This window comes from Saccopteryx leptura, chromosome 6 (genome assembly GCF_036850995.1).
Source record: "Saccopteryx leptura isolate mSacLep1 chromosome 6, mSacLep1_pri_phased_curated, whole genome shotgun sequence".
NCBI classification, from domain to species: Eukaryota; Metazoa; Chordata; class Mammalia; order Chiroptera; family Emballonuridae; genus Saccopteryx; species Saccopteryx leptura.
The window spans coordinates 189797209-189814512 of record NC_089508.1 but is presented as its reverse complement, the minus strand read 5'-3'; the positions used below and the strand labels follow the sequence as shown (position 1 = coordinate 189814512).

The window sequence follows — 17304 nt, the reverse complement described above, 5'->3', positions numbered from 1 at the left end:
CAGGTCAACCTGCGACGCAGCCCCAGCTCGCAGGCCTGGTGTTTTCTGAGCAGTCTTCCTAGTCAAGCTCCTGTTTCCAGCATATTAGTTTTCCAGGCAGCAGGAGGGAAACACGTGAGGGATCTCAGAGGAAGTAGAAAGGAAATGGCAGGACTCGTCCCAGGGGACTTCCCACACTGACTTGTAAACAGGAAGTTGCAGGTACAGGCTGCAGGAACACCCTGGAGGCAGCTGGTTCGTTTTGAAGCCTTTGGTTCATTCACATCCACTGGGCAGAAGACGATCAGAAACTCACCAAGCCTGTCCGCAGCCCACTCCGCACGCTTGCAAGGTTGGTGAGAGCAAGGCTCCCGGGCAAAGATGTGCCCCTAGCGAGGGGGTGCAGGCAGGTGGGGATGCTACAGGCTGCAGGGATGTGCCCTCTGATTATACTAGCCCACTTTCCCCAAATTCCCTCCTGCCACTCCCAATGGAAACACTTCTCAGGGTCATGAAGGGTAGCAAAGCCAACCCCCTGGATGGTGGCTGCAGCTGGTGTAGCTCCGGTACTCAATTCTTGGCTTTCAATATTGTCCGGTGTTTTCAAATTGCCAGCCCTGACAAGGGGGTTGGGAGAGAAGAAGAGCTTGGGGGATTTGTTCAGACTAGGTATGCATCAATAGCAGCAGACAAAATGTCCTTTTCCAGTGATATTCCAGGAAACAAGGAGAAAATTCTTCTCGTGGCCTGATTATAAAGAAGCGCCTCACCGTTCTGGGAGACAGCCCTCTCTCCCCTGTGCAGAGCACTGAGTCACCATTCCTGACCCTGTGGGAGGTGCCCGGTGCGAAAGCACGCGCAGGGGCCTGGAGGGCTGGGCCCACTGCCGAGGGGACAGGTTCACTGCCACCGGCAGCGCAGATACTTTTCCCAGGAAAGGGAGGTTGCGTAGCCTGCTGGGTAAACTGGAAATTATTAACCACAGGATGAGTAGCATCAAAAAGAGTTGAAAAATGGGTTGTTGGCTTTACCAGGAGTTATAAGCATGCTAAGGGAAAAAAATAAATAAAAAAGGTAGATCTATTTGAAATATTCTTTTTTTTCCCCTGAGCCATGAAGAAGCATTTCCAGTAACTGTGTCAAGTGAAGCTCTCCAGGGTTCTCTCTTGCTACTTCAAGGGTAAGGTTTTGTTATTTCTTCACGCAGGCGGTCTAGGAGACACTCAAATGTATTTTTTGTTCTTCCTTTTGTATTTTATTTTATTTTTTGCTCAAAGGATTTGAGACTCTCTCTTCTGCCCAGCTGTTATTTCATTTTCATTTCTGATTCAGATCAAAGTAACTCTAAAGGGCCTTGGAGACTATTTATATCCCAGGAGAATTTCAGAGTCTTATCTTTCTTATAAAAATAACAATGCTTCCTCCTGGAATCCTCCAGGACCTGTGCGGGTGCCGTGCACCAGTCTAGGGACAGGAAGTGCTGATATGGAAAAGTGAGCAGGTGTTTCTCTCTGTCTTTTTCTCTCTCTTTCCCTCCTGCAGTCATAGCTCGAATGGTTTGAGCAAGTTGGTCCTGGGTGCTAAGGATGGCCCTATGGCCTCACCTCAAGATGCTAAAAATAGCTTGGTTGCTGAGCAACAGCAGCGGCCCCAGATAAGCAGAGCATTGCCCAGTAGCGGGCTTGCCAGCTAGATCCTGGCTGGGGCACATGCGGGAGTCTCTCTGCCTCCCTGCCTCTCACCCTCTCAATAATAATAATAATAAAAGAGCAAATGAGAAAACACATTGAGCACTTCTCACTATCACCTAATAGCTGTCCAAGAAATGGTAGCCTTTCATTCACTGGGCAAACTTAACAAGCAACTACTAGTTTCCAGGCCTGGACTACACACTGGAGAAATAAAGGGCATAGGCTAATGTGGTCACTAAAATAATGAGCCAATGACCCCCAAAGATGTCCATGTCCTAACCCCTGGAACTTGTGGATGTGTGCCCTCACATGGCAAAGGGGTTTGGCAGACGTGATTAAGGTTAAGGACCTGGATGTGGGGAGGGGATTCTGGATGATCCAGGTGGTTTCATTCTGATCACGCCGAGATGAAGGCAGGGACTCCTTTCCCGCTGTGGTCAGAGAGAGGCTGGGCCTCGGCTTGCAGGGCCGGGTCACCTGGAGACGGGATGCTCTCTGGCTTATGTTGCCAACCCCCCCCAGTGGAATCTAATCCTTCATGAGAACGCCTAGCCACCCTCTCACACAGTGCTTTTCACGGTTCATCTATGTATGAGTATCTAGCGATCAGCAATTCACGGACCCTCGCTGGAGGATATCGGATGCCACCCAGTATAAAAGCCCGTGACAAAGAAGAAAGACTCACGTCCGTGGCTAGAACAAACTGATGAAATGCGTCGGAATTTCATTCAGAGAGAGAGCTCTGTCGGAACAAGCATCTGGGGGGAGGGTGGGTGTAGAGGGCAGGGGACCAGGGCTGTGATGATACAATCCCAGAGGCCATTTCTTAGAGCACAGCTCCTGAGAACACCATGAGTACCGCCCCCTCGAGTTGTGCAACATAATAACATATTCTGATAACAAATGCGGTACTTAAACAGGAAGGGGTAGGTTTCCTGGCGGTCCCATGTTTAATTTGAGGGGGAGCCACTGTACCTTCTTCCACAATGACCACACCATTTTCCCTTCACACTGACAATGCACAAGGTTCCCAATTTCTCCACACTTATTTTTATTTCTTCATTTTTTTTTTACAGTAGTCACCTTCATGGGTATGACACGGTATCTCATTGTGGTTAAAATTTGCATTTCCCTAATGTCTACTGATGTTAAGTCTTTATTCATGTGCTTATTTGGTCATTTTTATATCTTCTGTGGAGAAATGTCTATTTGAGTCATTTGCCCACTTTTAAATTGGGCTGTCTAGTTTTACGTTACTGCGTTGACAAGTCTAAATTTTTTAAGTCCTTATAAGACCTAACTAATCTTGCTGTCCTTGAATTGACAAGTCCCTAAGACGAAAATAAGTGGTCGACGACAATCAAAGACTTTTCACAGGTCACAAAAGGAACCGCCGTTCTAAATCTTCCAACCTTTCTCTGCTGAGACCCTAACCAGGGCGACCTTCAGCTTCTGCGGGTGGGACAGAGACCCAAGTGAAGGCTGTAGACGCCTCTCACCTCGCAGGTCTCCTCTGGGTAGCCTTCAGTTTGCAGGGGGTGGAAACCCCCTTCCCCAAGTTCCAAAACTGCAGCTGCTGATGTGTGAAACCCCCAAAGGCACAGACACGTGCCCGACGGGCAGCTGCCCCATGATTTGCGTGTTGCAGCTGGTTTTCCTTGGAAACCAGGGGAGATGATGGGGTAAGTATTGAGAAAAATTGACCTCCCCTTGGTTTCCCAAAGGAAGGAAGATTAAATTGTACAGGATTGAGGCTGTTCATTCTTAAGACTATCCTTTTCCTTGCTTTAACACATGCAAATTTGAGCCCAGGGGAGTCCGGTCTGAAAAGCTACACAATAATATACCAAAGTGTATGTTTAGCCCCAAAACACACATCTGTTCCTGATGATGGAACGGGGGTGTCCATGGTGTTTCCTGCACTGCACAGCACACTGTAGGATGTATGTGGCATGTATATGACACAGAGGATGGCGACCACATTCAGGAGAGTCATTCTGCTCAGCGTCATGTGTGTATCAGGAAAAGGAACAAGGAAAGGTCCAGAGCAGGAACCCCAAGGGCACCCATTTTTAGCTCTGAGACCTGGAACCAGATACTTAAATCTCAGTTTCATCATCTGAAAAATGGAAACAGTGTCACCACATTTCACCAATCCTCAGATGTATAATGTTTCACCTCTTAGCAGATCTGAAATGAGAACACGTCAGTTCTGATGAGTTTTAGATGCTGTAAAAAGATGGTATTACCTGACGGCAATGTTGTCACGGGGATTCAACGAGATCATGACATATATAAAATGCTGAGCCTCGGCTCTGACACAGAGTCCTAAAATACATATTAGCAAATAATAGTTAATCCCTAACTCCAGCTCCGGGCTCCCTGGCAGCTGCCTACTGGGCATCTTAACTTGTGCAAACAGGACGCTGATTTCCTCACCCCACACCTGCTCCTCCCGGTCTTTCCCTCAGAGCAACTGCTGCCACCTTTCACCAGCTGCTCAAGGCCAAGAATCTAAGAGTCATCCCTGAAACAAAATCCATCCCCAAATCCTCCAGGCTCCAGCTACGAAACACATCGGGAATCTGACCACTTCTCACCACCTCCCCTTCTGCTAACCCGGCCGGAGGCCCCGCACCCTGTTGCCTTGGCTGTTACACCCGCCTCCTGGCTCCGCTACCGGCTTCCACCTTCCTGTGTCCCATCCTGCCTCCCAAATACTCCAGCCCTCCAGCCACACGGCAGCCAGGGGAGCCTTTCAAACCGAAGGACCACCCCGCCCCCAGCCTTGCTTGCTGGAAGCCGTGCTGGCCTCTGTCCCACTTGCAGCACAATCCGTACCTTTGCCCGGGTCGCAGCCCTGCAGGGCCTGGCCTCTCTGACCTCCCACCCTCCCTGCCCGCAATGCCTCCCCTTGTGCACCGTGTCCCTTCCACTCTGGCCCCCTTGCTCTTCCTTGAACCTGCCAACTCCATTTCTGCCTCAGAGCATTTGTAGTTGCTGTTCCCTCTGCCTAGAATGCTCTTCCCTCACCCTCTTCAGGTTCCTACATTTATGTACAGGGGAAAATTGTGTACTCATCTGTTTATTGTCTCTCTTTCCTCCTAGAAAGAACTCCTTGAGGAGGTCAGAGGCTGGCCGCCTTGTTCCCTGCTGTGTCCCCAGCACCCAACAGTGCCTTGCACATAGTAGGTGTGCTGCAGATACCTGTTGAATGACTGAGTGAATGAATTAGTCTGCATTAGGTACACTTTCTAGACATAGGAGGATATATATGTGTGTATGTTACATATACACTTGGCCCTCCATTTCTGTGGGTTTTGCATCTGTGGTTTCAACCTACCAAGGATCAGGAATATTCCAAAGAAGGTTAAAAATCCCAGAAAGTTTCAAAAAGCAAAACTTGAATTTGCCACATCAAGCATGACACTGAATCCATGCAAACGAAGTGGTGTGTGGGCACACCCTGCTATATGCAAATATAGGTTACATGCAAATTCTTTACATTTTATATAAGGGACTTGAGCATCCCTGGGTTTTGGTATCCAAGGGGAGTCCTGGAATGAACCCCCGTCACTACCAAGAGACAACTGTGCATGCATTTATATGCACACACTACATGTCTGTATCTAGACCCATATTCATACCTACCTATAATCCATACCTATAGTGCACAAAGCAGAATACACTCCTTAATAAATGGACACAGACTGAGATTTTTATTTCTGGCTCCGTATCCATGGAGAAATCCTGGTGACAAGACAACGTCGTGTTTAAAGAAACACAAGCCCAAGGTCACATAGCTACCGGGGCCATCTGAGGTCAATTTCCGAACTACACTAGACTGACTGCCTCCTGAGAGTCTCAGTATAAACTATGGAGAAGGAGAAAATAATAGCCAAAGAGTGTTAGAGCTAGAAGGCTCTTCAAGGTCCTCCAAGCCTCCCGCTCTCGCCTCCCGTGCCCTTGGCAGACATCACCAGTGGATCACAGTACTTTCCCCACTGAGCGTTTGAGTCCTCCTTAACAGAGTGCTCCAGGCAGCTTCAGCCACTCAGGTGACGTGATGTGCTATCCCAAATCTGACCCGCCCCAACCAATGGTTGGATTGAGATTCTGAGGCCCAGAGAGGAATCCATTTTTATCCCAAATTACAGAGTGTGTCAGAGGCGAAGCCTAGCACTTGGTTTGTGTTCCCAAGGTCAGGTCATTAAGCTAGAAGGAGATTTAGAGATGATCTTTACTATGGAATCACAGTCAGAAAAGTCATTGTGGTTTTTTTTGTTTGTTTGTTTTTTGTTTTGTTTTTTGTATTTTTCTGAAGCTGGAAACGGGGAGAGACAGTCAGACAGACTCCTGCATGCGCCCGACCGGGATCCACCCGGCACGCCCACCAGGGGTAATGCTCTGCCCACCAGGGGCGACGCTCTGCCCACCAGGGGGCGATGCTCTGCCGCGACCAGAGCCACTCTAGCGCCTGGGGCAGAGGCCAAGGAGCCATCCCCAGCGCCCTGGCCATCTTTGCTCCATGGAGCCTCGTTGCGGGAGGGGAAGAGAGAGACAGAGAGGAAGGAGAGGGGGAGGGGCAGAGAAGCAGATGGGCGCTTCTCCTGTGTGCCCTGGCCGGGAATCGAACCCGGGACTTCTGCATGCCAGGCTGACGCTCTACCACTGAGCCAACCGGCCAGGGCCTGTTTTTTTTTTAAATAATCTTTCATTACTTTGGATTATTTCAAAAGATTTCAATCACTTGCAGTGAAAGGCAACTCGCGAATAAAATCAGCACAGGGATCAGACCACCAGCAGCTGCCAGCAAGATGCTAAATAAAACCGACTGAAGTCAAGAGACCGAGAGGAGATTCCTCCCTGTGGGGAGACTGAGAGACAGTTCAGCAAAAATAAACAGGGACAGAGGTGCGTGACCGGTGGGAAGTGAAGGCAGAGTGACACATTTTCCAGCTGAAAATGGAACCCCAACATTACTCAGGCTTCCACTCCTTAGACAAAGTCACCCTCTCCCCCGGCTCAGGATTAAAACCCCATTCGTCCAAGCCAAACACACAGCCCCATTCCTTCAGGCAATGATGAGTCCAAAACTGCATGTGACAGTTCTGACCTGCGGCAGGACCCTGGGGCAATCTGACATCCGCTCTTAAAACAAACAAACAAACAAACAAACAAAGCCAGTCTCTTTTTGTCTCTGGCAAAAACTTATTGCATCTGAGTGTGACGACCAGGACTATGGCAGCCACCTTGGCACTTTGAGGAAAGCGGCCTACGTCCGGAATGATAGGCCTAGGAGGCCAGAGCAGGAGGACAGAAGGAAATCGAACGCTTGTTAATATGAAAAACCATGGAGTTAACCAGCCCTGGAGACACTCTATCTTACATCAGGGATCTTCCTCTGTGTTTAAACCCTTTGAAGTTGGGGGTTATGTTACCTGTCACCCCAGGCATCCTAAACGGGTCCATGAGACTGCCTCCCATTTCCTCCCAGAGATTAAAATAGGCCTAGTCCAGCCTCCGGGGCCTTTGCCAACTCCCAGGCCTGGCATTCCAACTCTCCTCCGAGCTGTGTAGCAACAGGGCAGCGGGGAGGGCTCTGCCGTTTCCGGAACGCATACCTTCCCCCCCCCCCCCCAGCGCGCCGTACACGCTCCAACACACGTGCCGACAGCGTGAGAGCCGGCCCCTGCGGAAGGTTCAGGATTAAACGGCATCGTGGCGCAGGCTTGCATTCCGCCTACGCCCTTCCCCACTCTCGCCCCCAAGAATCTATATTTACTTGTCTTTGCAAAAAATCGGAGCCTCCGAGCCATTCCACACAGGAGATCCTTTCCGCACGTCAGAAAGGCAGCAGCTTGGCCGGCCACGTGCTCCGGCTTATTAATAGCCGGGCTGCCGCTCGCAGCGTTGCCTGGGCAGCTGCATTTCTCTTCGTGGCAGAGAAGCAAAGGCAACCTTCTAAGTCAGACCTCCTTTCTCCCCCGACCCCCGACTCCTGATCCCCTACCCCCCGCTTCACTGAACACCCTCCCCACCCCACCCCCAGCCCTTCCTCCTCTCTCTTTCTCTGCCTGTGGTCTGTCCTGCACCACACTTCTTTATTTATTTATTCTTTCTTTTTTTTTTTTGTCAGCACTCATCAGGGTGGTGGGGATGGGAAATAGGAGCCCTAGCCCATGTGAAGTGCTTCTACCGGGGTCTCCAGGGAGGATCCCGTGCCGCGTGCAGCGCCAGAGGTCACTGTCACCTTGGCCCCTGAGGTGGCCTGTTCACCAAAGTGAAATGAAGATATCAGTCGGATGTCAGTCAGGGAGATGCTAATGGCGGGTGCCCGGGCACCGAGCCGAGGCGGACTGGCCGGCGAGGCTGGGCCTTCCTTCCCGATTCTGCCGCACAAAGGCCCCCGCGACTCCACAACGCCGATAAGAGGTCAATAGGCAAATGTCAGCTCTCCGGCTGAATGCTCCTGCTGGCCTAGATGCGGGGGCTTCCAGGCTGCCTCTGTCCCTTGTCCTCGTCCCTCTCCACACCTATTCAGCCGGAGGCAGGGGAAGCCTTTGTCTTGAAAGCCGGCCTGGCTCACCCAGCCTCTCCCTATCTCTGGCAGGAAAGAAAGCCTTATCCCTTGGGTCCCCGGGGTCTGGAAGCACAATGAGAACCGGCGTCATTGTCCTGCAGCCGTGGATGGGAAAAGCAGGGTGTTGCCCGGGGCCTGTCGCTGAGGAGGATGGATGGGGCTGGATTCCGCACCGGAAACAGCGGAGCCCTGCTTATCACTGCGTGATAGATGTCACCGCTTGTGCGGCCTCTCCACGCGGGTCTCGTGAGGGAATCACCCCCCCCCCCCCCCCGAAACAGGGCCCCAGCGTCGTCCTAGGGCCCGAGATGAAATGGGGCTATTAGGTCTGTCTCCCAGGAGAGGGGCTCCTTTCTCAGTCTTTCTACTGCTTTTCCAACATGGGGGTTACCATCCAAGAGGTCCCCGCCCCTTGGCAGAGTCAGGGCCACCTCGGACTGAGAAGAGCTGGCTGGGAGCACACAATCCCGCCCTGCCCTGTTCAGGCGGCTGCCTCCTCTGTTCTCCCAACTTCAGCCGGCTCCTCCTCTGGGCTCCTCTGTGAGAAGCTAAGGGGTTCCTGTGTCTTGATTCCTCCTCCAGGTTTTTCTGCAAACTCTCCTGCCCCAGTCAGCCCGCTTCCAGCCTTCCCTGGGCTTCTTCCTCCTGCTCTGCGCCCCTGCGCCCGGAGAAGCCCATCCCTCCCGGGAGCCCTGCTCGCTAATCTCTAAAGCTGGGCTGCTCTCCTTTCTGTTGACATCATTTCAGGGTAAAGCAACAGGAAGATGACAATCTCACACACAGTTTCAGAATGAAGCTTGAATTGTCACCAGATCACCCAGCCCACCTTGCCACCTATGAAAGGGCAGTTTTGAAAACGTGGTTTCATTTGTCCCGCTGCCGTGAGGGAAGGGATGGAAAAGAAATCCCTCCTGGTTCCTTCCAAGCCTGAGAGCAGACCTTTGGTGTCCACCGGCCACACCAAAGTCCCTTGTCCCTGCAGCTTACAGCCTTGGCAGTCATCTGGTGATCACAGCCAGTAGGATTTTGTAGGACAGGGGTTCTGGAGGGCTGGCGGGCCCAGGAGACCAGTGCTCACCAGCACGGTGCCTCGGGCATGCTTGCAAAGTTTGGGGGGATGATTGAAGGTGATAAGAGGTCAAGTCCCTGGGTCTGGCTGCTGCACTGTGCTCTCCCGTTTCGTATTTCATGGGGTGGTGGGTGTCCGGGCAATGCTGAGCATGGCATGGACTGTGGAGAAAATTACCCATGCAGAACTCAGGGAAACCAATGACAAACAGCTGTCTGAAATTATTTTTCCTTCTTCAAGAAATCAAGTGTGGTCTGAAGAAACTGGCCCTGGGGATAGTAATGACTCCTACTTTCATGACTTGTATCTGTTATCTACTGCCGTGTAACAAATCACCCCCAAACTTAGTCATTTACAACTATCATCACTGATTGCCAGGTGATTCTGCAGCTTGGGCTGGGCTCAGCTGGGCAGTTCTTCTGCTGGTCTTCGGGAATCACATCATACAGCAGCCTGACGAGGCGGATGACCTGACCGGCAGTTGGTGCTGGCTGGTGGCTGGCTGTTGGCTGGCTGCCTCCACTTTCCTGCACATGACCTCTCGTTGCCCGTGAGACCAGACCAGACTTCTTTACATGGAAGTCTCAGGGCGCTTTCCAAGGAGGGGAAGGCGGGAGTCTCAAGGCTTCTAGAAGTCTTGCTTAGGACATCTGACAATACCATTTCAGGCACATCCTATTGGCGAAAGCAAGTCACAAGACGAGGCCAGATTCAAGGAGTGGGAAAGTGGACTCCGTCTCGGAATGGGAGCAGCTGCAAAGGCAGATTGCAAAGGGGCCTGGACACTGGGGACACCCTAACTTGCAGCCTAGCATCACAGTCCCTGACACCACAAATTCTTTGTTCTCTTCATTTTCCGTTCCTATGTGACTGGTCCATTCCTGAAAATCTCTTCAATGGAATCAGCTGGATGAAGTTCTGTTTCCTTCCAGGACCCTGAGGGACATACTTTATCATGGTCTCCATTCACAGTTCTACAACACACCTGTCACAGGTGCCCCTCCAAGGCCTTTGTGGGGGCTTCAGCTCTGCGCTGTGCTCAAGTTCCTTCTCACTGGTGCTCATGAAGTCAGAACCTTGCACTCAGGTGGCTTTCTGGAGCCTGGTTAGTAAGATGCACCTTAAAGCACACTCATAACCCCCCAGCTCACTACCGGATTGACGCTCTCCACGTCCAAAACACGCAGAAACCCTACAAACATGTGTTTGCAGAAGGGCAGGCACCCTATTTGTTTTGTGGCAGGTGCCTCTGTCACTGGAAGACAAAGTGGTTTCACTCTCCCACCTGGACCGCAACATTAGCTTTCAGATTGGCAGCTTCCTGCCTGCCTTTAATTTCCAGTTAATTTTCCATCCAGAAGGCATCGTTGTCCTCTTCAACACAAATCAGGTCATTTCTCTCTCCCTCCTGTCTCCCTGCTTCCCAAACCACCACCACACCTTCAGCGTCTCCCCACAGTGACTTGTGTCTACCTTGCTGACTTCATCTCGGGCCACCTCACCCTCGCTAGACAAGCTCCAGCCACATCTGCTTCCTCGCTGCTTCACAGATGTGCCCCTGCTCAGGGGCTTTGTACTTGCTGTTCCCTCCGCCTCAGATGCTGTTCCCTCAGATTTCTAACGTGGCTGGATCCTTCGCATGAGGCCTCGCCGTGAATGTGAGCTCCCCACCGCAGCCCTCCAGTCTTGCTCTCGCAAAGCACTACGTTTCACTTAGGTCCCAGCACTTCCCACTCGCCAGAACCTCCTCTCTGGTGACTGAGTTGTGTGCTTTCTTTCCCCCCTGTGAGGAGATAAGCCCCTGTGGGAGCAGCAGCACTCTCTGGGGTCACAGACACCACCCACCAACTCTGGGTCCGTCTCCAGGCGGCTCCCCGTCCGGAGTTCTTGCCACAGCACCAGCCTGCTTCTTGAACAAGCGTTGGCATTTTGTTCTCAGCGGCTTTGGTAATCAGATCTCATTCCCCAGCCCTTGTGGACTCAGCCGGTGACAAAAGGGAAGACTGGATTGAGGACACAGGGGTGCCCCGTGTCTTCAGGGAGAGAGAACAGCACTCTGAAGAACTGGAGAGACTGAAGAAGGCCGAGAACCGAGCCTGGGGTCCTACCTGCTCCCTGGAAGCTGACTCTCCCACCGACCTTGCGGCGTTTCACAAACAAGGCAATCTCCCAGTCCTTGGAATGCCAGGGTCACCTCACTACAGAGTGGGCACAGGACTCAGGGGATGAAGTTAGACTTCCCTTTGCAGAGCAGAGACACACACACTCTGCTAGCCCACCATGGGAGAGCTGCAATGGCAGGCCTGTCCCCCGGGCGCTCAAAGCCCCTGGGCTGTCCTGTGGGATGTCCTGTGGGCCGTCCCGCCGCTGGCCAAGTGCAACGCAGTCCTCCAGCTTCGAAATCCAACTGCCTGCCCAGGGCTTGTGTGTCCCATCTCCAAAGGACCTCCCCCAGCCAAAAAAATTAAATGGGGGTGCCAGTGGGGGACAGTTCTCATGGAACAGCCTAGATGAGCCCATTTCAGTTTGGACATTATATCTTTTGGAGAGGCCCATTTAAAAAAAAAAACAAAAAAAAAAACTAGTCTGAGACGCTCTCGTTTAAAAGAAAAAGATCTATAAAGGCAGCTTCTGTCGGTAATGAGAAAATGAAAATCACAAGCACAACCTGAAAACTCATCCCGCCAGCATCTTAATGAGCTCCAGGGTGATGTGCTGCTGGTCTCCCCCCCTCCCCCCCAGGGATGGAGACAGCTCCGGGTTTTCACGGGGGAGGGGGTCAGATGGGTTCTTGTTGTGTTCACTGGGCTCATTTCTAAGCCGCGTGCTTGTGGTGATGCCGTAATCCCTCCCCCGTCACCCAGCAAACATGCTCCGTCTCCCCTCGTCTCCCACAAACAGACGCAGCTTCTCAGAGGGGGAAATGAGTGTCCCCGTCTTGCAAACAGATTTCTTATCATATGACTGCTCCTCTGGGGGACCACGGACATTTCTCTTGCATAAAAGAAAAAGGAAGGGGGGTGTTGGGAATCAAGCCGCTTGCTGTTCCTTGTTTTCCCTACAAACGCCTTCGCGGAGGCTCCCTCCTGAAGGGAGTGGGGGAGGAGAGACTGCGCTTCCAGAGGGAGGGCCCCCACCTCTCAGGTAGCCAGGACCCTCGTCTTGCATTTGTTTTATTGGGTGGGATTCGCAAGAAGGAACAAATTCATTGACAAGGCGGAAGGGCTCTCTCCAGGCAAATACCTTTCGGTAAAAATCTCCTAACGGCTTCGAGTTCAACAAATGGGAAAATGCTCCCACGGCTGCTGAATGTCCATCTGCGCCCTTCATTGAGAATGCTTAAAACGATGGAGGAGTTCTTAAAACAAACAGAAAATAATGATGAGTCTTGGGATGAGAAAGAGGGAAAGGGTCATTTCTCCAGTGGGGCTCAGAGGCGTGAACGGTGACAGCAGCCGTCGACGAGACGGGGAAGCACACCGGCGCTTTGACAGGCGGTGACCGTGCCGCGTGACCCAGGGGGCCGGGGATCTGTCCTGACCAATTTCACTTCCCTTTGAGGTTCTGGCTGCCAGCTTCGCCCGCACCCCAGAGGGCAGGGACGCCGGCTGGCCGGCCGTGGGTCCAGGGCCAGCCCGGCTAGTGGGGGTGCCGGTGGGGAGTCCAGGGAAACAGGAAAGAAGGAACGAAGGAGAAAGAAAGGGAAAAGACGACCATCCCACATGCATCCACTGATTTGATAAATGCTTTTATTGCACACCTACTATGTGCCAGCGCATGCTAGGTATCAAGGAGACAATGGCGAGCAACCCAAGACCCCGCCCACCCCAGCCCGCTTGGAGCGTATGCAGAAGATCATTCCAGCCACATAAACACACAACAACGTGGAAGGGTGTCGCTCTGCTGAGTGCCACCAGGAGGGCTTGGGTACATGCTCCTGCACACGGGAATAACCGGGAGACAGGACCTGCTGGGGGAGGGGCACGAGGGAGGTTGGGGGGAGTGGCCATTATGCTTGAGTGCCTCTCGGATGCCAGGTCCTGGCCAGGTGAGTATCCTACAAGCATCTTCATAGTTACTCCTCGAACCCGCCCCCACGGGACGGGTGCTGTTCTAATTCTATTGTAAACGGATACCCTTAGGCCCGAGAAGGGATATTGCTCACCCCAGGAGCCTCTTACATGTCAGAGTCCAGACTCACAGCCAGGTGGACCTGTCTGCAGGGCCTACGACCCTGCCCACCTGTCATGTACAGCTCCGAGGGGTGACAGAGCTAGACAAGCCTGGTCTTCCCCTCCCCCACCCCTCAGGCAAGCACACATGCTCGCTCTCTCTCTCTCGCTCGCTCTCTTGCTCTCTCTCCCATGTCCCCGGCTCTGCCCAGTGCCCCTCCCCACAGGATTTCCCATCTCGGCAGAGGCTCCGCCAGCCACCCAGGTGCATGAGCCACAAATAAAGACAGCGCCCTAGCACCTGCCCACTCATTCGTCCAAACTGTCACCAGACCTCCCTAAATATAGCCCCAATCTGCCCACTTCTCCGCCCCATCTTCGCTGCCACCACCCTCCTTCCAGCACCCACCATCTCCTCGTGTAGTGCTGTCACCAGCCTCCCGACGGGTCCCCCACACCCACCGGGGAGCGGCCGGCGTGGCCTCCACTTCTGCACATAGGACTCCCTGCTTTAAAACTACTCTGTGGGGCTCAGCTCAAATGGTCTGCCCTCAGCGACAACGCCTGCCACGCCCAGTCTGGACAGATCCCTGCCATATGCTTCAGGACACACTGCTCATTCCTCTCTGACCCTCGGCGGCGGAGCCTGCCCTTGCACACGCGTGTCTGTGATTGCTCAGCCTGACTGGTGCCGCTGCCGTGGGGGTGGTACGGCCAGCACCCCTCCCTGGTCCCGCATACAGCAGCCCTGCAACCAGGCCCCCTTTAAAAGAGGGGCAGATGCTAACACACTCGGGGGTGGCAGAGGTGGGGTCGGCGGGGCAGTGGGGTAAGGGACAGCCCCCTGGAGGCTCTCAGCCACCACCGGGTGGAGTAATACAAAGGACACACCGGCAGTCTCCCTGGGACACACACGGGGTGCTGCGGCTTGCTTCTTCCCTGGTGCAGACGGGCTTGGGAAAACGGCCAGCTGGCTTTGGGCTCACGTCTGAGCTGCTGATGAAATGGGCTGGCCAAGGGAGGAGAGCGTGTTTGGGAGGTGCTGACACCTGCCACCACAGCTCGGGTCACCTTGGTCCCTCCCTCCCACATGTTCTGCTGTACCCAAGGGTGCCCCGGGCTCAGTGGGGGCCCCAGGAGCTGGCAAAGGCGCCAGAACCTTCCTTGGCTCCGGGAATCCCAGTGAGGCAGTGGGGGAAACAGGGCCGGGGGTGGGGGAGGGGCTCCTTCCTGGTGGGGAACGTTGTGGGGTAGCAGGCAGGGCTGTGCAATGCTCACAGCATACCCGCTGCTGCCAGGGAGGCCGAGGTCGGAGTTCTTGCTCGGGTGACTCCAGGCCACCGGGCCCACCTGGGTGACGCATCAGTGCACCGAAGAAAAGGGGGTCCTTCAAAATCCTCACGCCATGGCCCAACCAGAAACACCATGGAAAACACCCATCCTCTCACTCACTCACTCACTCACTCACTCGTTCACATGGCGCACAGGGACGACGCCCCCTTCCCTGTCCGGGTCCAGTGCTGGACCCCAGGGTGCTGGGTGGCCCGGGAAAGCTCATCCTGTCCTTGAGGTCCTCAGAGTCTGGGCAGGGCACACTGGCCACTGGGCGTGTTTTGTTCAATCTTAACAGAAAACGGCTTCCCACATTTGAAGAGCGGGCCATTGCGTGCCGAAGTTCAGGTTTCTGGCTTCCCCTGAAAAGACTGGATGATTTCATGTCCACTGGGCATCAGCTGCCTACAGTGGGCTCTGCACCCCCTCCAGATGGCCACAAGTTCTGCCGTGGACTTACACTCATTTCTTTTAGCTCCCTGGCCCTAGTGTCCCCTGGTCAGCATCTGAGCGGGACAGACAGTCATCAGATAACCCTCCTGGGTGATTGTGTGCCATGGGGGACGAAGAGGAAAAGCCCAGAATGTCCTGGAACCAGAGGAAGGTTCCTGACCCCCTGGCCGGACAGGGTTGAGGTCCCTGCCACTACAGAATTACAGAGATGCCGCCTGTCGGCCCAGGTTCATCTGAGTCCCCTCACTCATACATGAGGAGTACAGCATCCCTTCAGACTGCGCTGGGGACCAAGCGCCGGGTAGAATTTTCCGGCCAGACCTACGAAAGCAGGAGCTGCCCGCCTCTCACTGCTGCGTCACCCTAGCTGACCCCCCCCCCCCCCCCCCCCCCCCGGGAGCGGCAGAATTTCACAGGGCGACGGGAGCTCAGAGAAGCCAGAGCCGGCTGGGAGGTGGAAGATAGGTCACGAGTCCCCGGGGAATTATCTTAATGATGGAAAAACTATTTGGAACATTTTAGAACGCTTTCTGGAGCTTACGGTGAAAAGAGAATTTGCTTTTTCTCCGTTGGAATACAGAGAGAGTGGGTGTGTTTTCCTTTCCGGGGCCTAAGCTGGGATGGGCCTTGAGAACAGGAAGTCAGAAGTTGGGATTCCGTGGGTCAGATCTGGCACGCAGATGTCTCCTCCACGCCCCTTGCTCTCGACCTGGACGAGGCTGAGGAATTTGATAGTTAGTGCTTTTGAAGGGTTGACGGATCTGGGGATCTGGGGCCAACCCACACACTTGGCAGCAATGTGGTGGCTGTCCTTCATGAGGGGCGGGCTCTCTCCAGCGTGCCACGGTCCCCACGATGTCCCATCCTCTCCCCGCGGCCGACACCTCTCACCGCGGCAGCCCCAACCTTACATCCTCCAACCCAGCTGCTTTTGCAAAGCCCTCGGAATGAGGCAGACCAGCCCCAGTGCCTGGCTCTGAAGGCCATTTCCGCGATTTTGCCCAATGCCTGCCTGTCGCCTATTCCATCGTTAACTGCTGGCGACCTTAGTGTCCCCGAGCACATTCTGCCTGTGAAGACTGAGGTCCTGCTGTTTAAGGACTGTGTGATTTAAGGAAAATCACCCAATGTCTCTGAGCCCCTGTTTCCACGGGGCTGACGGAAGGGTGACATTTTATTATCATTATTATTTTTTTACTATTGTGTTTCACGACTCTGTGGGTGGACTGGGTGGTTCTTTTGCTCCACATGGTGCCTGCTGAGGCCCAGGGGTGCCGGGAAGGTCCAAAGGGGCCTCACTCCCATGATGACCATTAGCTCTACTACCAGCTGGGCACTGGCTCCTCGTCCACACAACTCAGCACCTGGCCGTTCGTGCTTCCTCACAGCATGGCGGGAAGGGGCATTCCAGGAGGAAGAGACAGAAGTGACAGCTTCCCTTAAGGCCCAGACGGTACCCAGCGTCACCTCTGTCACATTCTATTAATCATAACAGGTGTGAGGCCAACCCTGAGGATTCACGGTCAAAGCTCTGCCTCTTGATGTGGATGAAGGACTCCTCTTGCAAAAGCGTGGCACTGAGTGGGTATTTCTGCAGCTACTTTGGAAACACAGCTTTTTTATCAATAGATTGCCACAGTGACTAGTAATACACAGAAGACCTTCAACAATGTTTCATTCATTCATTCATTCATTCATTCCACACATGTTTAGTAAGCACTCACTGTGTGCCAGGCTTTAAAGTAGGCACTGGGCAGATGGCCTTGGTTCCAACCATCAGGGAACTCACAGGGCCTGGTGGGAAACAGACAGGGAAGCAGTAATTAGAGCACACCGCGGTAACGCCCGGGGATTGGCGAGTGGCTCAGGCGGGGCCAGCAGGAACGAACCGAGGAGATTGGCTGGCTCTGCTGGGAAAGAGAAGCTCGAAGCTCCTTCTCACAGGAATGCCAGGTTGGCAGCGGGAGGTCGGGAGCTGCTGGGGGCCGGCTTGCTGTCACAGGGGGCCTGCCAGTGCCCATCCTG

The 17304-nt window shown here is 53.6% G+C and overlaps 1 protein-coding gene and 1 long non-coding RNA gene across 4 annotated transcripts in view; one reads left to right on the top strand and one right to left on the bottom strand.

The window, feature by feature from the left end:
* LOC136407727 (uncharacterized) overlaps positions 1-17304 on the bottom strand; it is a 362146-nt gene that overhangs the window by 123364 nt on the left and 221478 nt on the right. The gene's annotated exons all lie outside the window — the stretch shown is intronic.
* On the top strand, positions 1034-7538 carry LOC136376887 (uncharacterized). The gene is made up of 3 exons (XR_010746252.1): positions 1034-1159; positions 4779-4858; positions 6427-7538. It is a non-coding gene; the product is annotated as an uncharacterized lncRNA (long non-coding RNA).